The following is a 4,757-nucleotide window of genomic DNA, read 5'->3' as shown; positions in this document are numbered from 1 at the left end:
GAATTCTTCAAGGAAGAAGAACACATGGCAGCCGAAAACAACAACAATACCAACAATGCAAGGAAGGTGCTGGGTGACTTTACTGCACCTACTCCCGACTTCTATGGGAGAAGCATCTCTATCCCTGCCATTGGAGCAAACAACTTTGAGCTTAAGCCTCAATTAGTTTCTCTAATGCAACAGAATTGCAAGTTCCATGGACTTCCAATGGAAGATCCTCATCAGTTTTTAGCTGAGTTCTTGCAAATCTGTGACACAGTCAAGACTAATGGGGTTGACCCTGAGGTCTACAGACTGATGCTATTCCCTTTTGCTATAAGAGACAGAGCTAGAACATGGTTGGATTCTCAACCTAAAGAAAGCCTGGACTCTTGGGAAAAGCTAGTCAATGCCTTCTTGGCAAAGTTCTTTCCACCTCAAAAAATTGAGTAAGCTTAGAGTGGAAGTCCAAACCTTCAGACAGAAGGAAGGAGAATCCCTCTATGAAGCTTGGGAAAGATACAAACAATTGATCAGAAAGTGTCCCACTGATATGCTTTCTGAATGGAGCATCATAGGTATTTTCTATGATGGTCTCTCTGAACTGTCCAAGATGTCTTTGGATAGCTCTTCTGGAGGATCTCTTCATCTGAAGAAGACGCCTACTGAAGCTCAAGAACTGATTGAAATGGTTGCAAATAACCAATTCATGTACACTTCTGAAAGAAATCCTGTGAACAATGGGACTAGTCAGAAGAAAGGAGTTCTTGAGATTGACACTCTGAATGCCATATTGGCTCAGAATAAAATATTGACTCAACAAGTCAATATGATTTCTCAAAGTCTGTCTGGGATGCAAAATGCACCAAGCAGTACTAAGGAAGCTTCATCTGAGGAAGAAGCTTATGATCCTGAGAACCCTTCAATAGAAGAGGTGAATTACATGGGAGAACCCTATGGAAACACCTACAATCCTTCATGGAGGAATCATCCAAATCTTTCATGGAAGGATCAATAGAGACCTCAACAAGGTTTCAACAATAATAATGGTGGAAGGAACAGGTTTAGCAATAGCAAGCCTTTTCCATCATCTTCTCAGCAACAGACAGAGAGTTCTAAGCAGAATACCTCTGACTTAGCAACTATGGTCTCTGATCTGATCAAAACCACTCAAAGTTTCATGACTGAAACTAGATCTTCCATTAGGAATCTGGAAGGACAAGTGGGTCAGCTGAGCAAGAAAATTACTAAACTCCCTCCAAGTACTCTTCCAAGCAACACAGAAGAAAATCCAAAAGGAGAGTGCAAGGCCATCAATATGGCCGAATTCTGGGAGGAAGAAGAGGCAGTGAACGCCACTGAGGAAGGCCTCACTGGGCGTCCACTGACCTCTAATGAGTTCCCCAATGAGGAACCTTGGGAATCTGAGGCTCAAGATGAGACCATAGAGATTCCATTGGACTTACTTCTGCCATTCATGAGCTCTGATGAGTATTCTTCTTCTGAAGAGGATGCGTATGTCACTGAAGAGCAAGTTGCTAAATACCTTGGAGCAATCATGAAGCTAAATGACAAGTTATTTGGAAATGAGACTTGGGAGGATGAACCCCCTTTGCTCACCAAAGAACTGGATAACTTGTCTAGGCAGCAATTGCCTCAAAAGAGGCAGGACCCTGGGAAGTTTTCTATACCTTGTACCATAGGCACCATGACCTTCAAGAAGGCCTTGTGTGACTTAGGATCAAGTGTAAACCTCATGCCCTTCTCTGTAATGGAGAAGTTAGGAATTTTAGAGGTGCAAGCTGCAAAAATCTCACTAGAGATGGCAGACAACTCAAGAAAACAAGCCTATGGACTTGTAGAGGATGTTCTTGTTAAAGTTGAAGACCATTACATCCCTACTGATTTCATAGTCCTAGAGACTGGGAAGTGCATGGATGAATCCATCATCCTTGGCAGATCCTTCCTGGCCACAGCAAAGGCTGTGATTGATGTTGATAGAGGAGAGTTGATCATTCAAGTGAATGAAGAATCCTTGGTGTTTAAGGCCCAAGGATATCCCTCTGTCATCATGGAGAGGAAGCATGAAGAGCTTCTCTCAAAACAGAGCCAAACAGAGCCCCTACAGTCAAACTCTAAGTTTGGTGTTGGGAGGCCACAACCAAACTCTAAGTTTGGTGTTGAACCCCCACATTCAAACTCTAAGTTTGGTGTTGGGAGGGTCCAACACGGTTCTGAGCACTTCTGAGGCTCCATGAGAGTCCTCTGTCAAGCTAATGACATTAAAGAAGCGCTTGTTGGGAGGCAACCCAATGTTTTATAATTAATTATTTTCTTTTGTTATTTTATCTTTTTTGTAGGTTGATGACCATAAGAAGTCACAAAAACAATGAAAAAAGCAAAAACAGAGTGAAAAACAGAAAGAAAAACAGCACACCCTGGAGGAAGATGCTGCTGGCGTTTAAACGCCAGTCAGCCTAGCAGTTGGGCGTTTAACGCCCAGTCTGGCACCCATCTGGGCGTTTAACGCCAGAAAGGGGCACCAGACTGGCGTTAAACGCCAGTAAAGGGCAAGAACCTGGCGTTAAACGCCAGGAATGGGCACCAGCCCGGCGTTTAACGCCAGAAATGGCTCAAAACGTGGATTTTGATGCCATTTGGTGCAGGGATGCCTTTTCCTTGACACTACAGGATCTGTGGACCCCACAGGACCCTACCATCACTCTCTCTCTTCTTCCCCCAGTCACCAATCACCTCAATACCTCTTCACCACTCACATCCACCCTTCATTCTCACACAACCTAAACACCACTTCTCCCCCTCTTTGGCCAAACACAAAAGCCATTCCCCTCTCCTCCATTTCTTCTTCTTCTACTCTCTTCTTTCTTCTTTTGCTCGAGGACGAGCAAAGCTTTTAAGTTTGGTGTGGTAAAAGCATTGCTTTTTGTTTTTCCATAACCATTTATGGCATCCAAAGCCGGTTCAACTGAGAAGGCATGACCTCAAGCCCATCACTAAAAAAAAAAAGATGGAGCAAACAAGAGACCCCCCTCATCATGAGATTCCTGAGATACCTCAAGGGATGCACTTTCCTCCACAAGACTATTGGGAGCAACTAAACACCTCCCTAGGAGAATTGAGTTCCAACATGGGACAACTAAGGGTGGAGCATCAAGAACACTCCATCATCCTTCATGAGATTAGAGAAGATCAAAGAATCATGAGGGAGGAGCAACAAAGACAAGGAAGAGACATTGAGGAGCTCAAGCACTCCATAGGATCTTCAAGAGCAAGAAAGAGCCGCCATCACTAAGGTGGACCCGTTCCTTGATTTCCTTGTTATTTATTCTTCTGTTTTTCGAATTTTATGCTTATGTTATCCATGTTTGTGTCTTGTGATCATTAGTGTCCTAGTGTCTATGCCAAAAAGTTATATGAATCCATCACCTTTCTTAAATGAAAACTGTTTTTATCACAAAAGAACAAGAAGTACAGGATTTCGAATTCATCTTTAAAACTAGCTTAATTAGTTTGATGTGGTGGCAATACTTTTGTTTTCTGAATGTATGCTTAAACAGTGCATATGTCTTTTGAATTTGTGGTTCATGAATGTTAAAATTGTTGGCTCTTGAAAGAATGATGAAAAAGGAGACATGTTACTGAGGATCTGAAAAATCATAAAAATGATTCTTGAAGCAAGAAAAGGCAGTGAAAAAAAAAAAGGGGAGAAAAAGAAAACGAAAAAAATAGAGAGAAGAAAAAGAAAAGAAAGAAATAAGAGTTGTGATCCAAGGCAAATAAGAGTGTGCTTAAGAACCCTGGACACCTCCAATTGGGGACTTTAGCAAAGCTGAGTCACAATCTGAAAAGGTTCACCCAATTATGTGTCTGTGGCATGTATGTATCCGGTGGTAATACTGGAAGACAGAGTGCTTTGGGCCACAGCCAAGACTCAATAAATAGCTATGTTCAAGAATCATCATACTTAACTAAGAGAATCAATAACACTATCTGGATTCTGAGTTCCTAAAGAAGCCAATCATTCTGAATTTCAAAGGATAAAGTGAGATGCCAAATCTGTTCGGAGGCAAAAAGCTACTAGTCCCGCTCATCTAATTTGGAGCTTAGTTTCATTGATAATTTGGAGTCTATAGTATATTCTCTTCTTTTTATCTTATTTGATTTTCAGTTGCTTGAGGACAAGCAACAATTTAAGTTTGGTGTTGTGATGAGCGGATAATTTGTATACTTTTCGGCATTGTTTTTAGTATGTTTTTGATATGATATAGTTAGTTTTTGGTATATTTTTATTAGTTTTTAGTTAAAATTCACTTTTCTGGACTTTACTATGAGTTTGTGTGTTTTTCTGTGATTTCAGGTATTTTCTGGCTGAAATTGAGGGACCTGAGCAAAAATCTGATTCTGAGACCAAAAAGGACTGCAGATGCTGTTGGATTCTGACCTCCCTGCACTCGAAGTGGATTTTCTGGAGCTACAGAAGCCCAATTGGCGCGCTCTCAACGGCTTTGGAAAGTAGACATCCTGGGCTTTCCAGCAATATATGATAGTCCATACTTTGCCCAAGATTTGATGGCCCAAACCGGCGTTCAAAGTCACCTCAGGAAATCCCAGCGTTAAACGCTGGAACTGGCACCCAAATGGGAGTTAAACGCCCAAACTGGCACTAAAGCTGGCGTTTAACTCCAAGAGGAGTCTCTGCACGAAATTTGCTTCATTGCTCAGCCCAAGCACACACCAAGTGGGCCCGGAAGTGAATT

The 4,757-nt window shown here is 41.9% G+C and overlaps 1 non-coding gene across 1 annotated transcript; it reads right to left on the bottom strand.

Annotated features, from left to right (window-relative positions):
- Positions 1-430: 430 nt before the first annotated feature.
- LOC112713672 (small nucleolar RNA R71) lies at positions 431-538 on the bottom strand. The gene has a single exon (XR_003158643.1). It is a non-coding gene; the product is annotated as a small nucleolar RNA R71 (small nucleolar RNA).
- Positions 539-4,757: the final 4,219 nt, after the last annotated feature.

Source organism: Arachis hypogaea, chromosome 9 (genome assembly GCF_003086295.3).
Source record: "Arachis hypogaea cultivar Tifrunner chromosome 9, arahy.Tifrunner.gnm2.J5K5, whole genome shotgun sequence".
Classification (NCBI taxonomy): Eukaryota; Viridiplantae; Streptophyta; class Magnoliopsida; order Fabales; family Fabaceae; genus Arachis; species Arachis hypogaea.
This window is presented reverse-complemented; position numbering and strand designations above follow the sequence as displayed.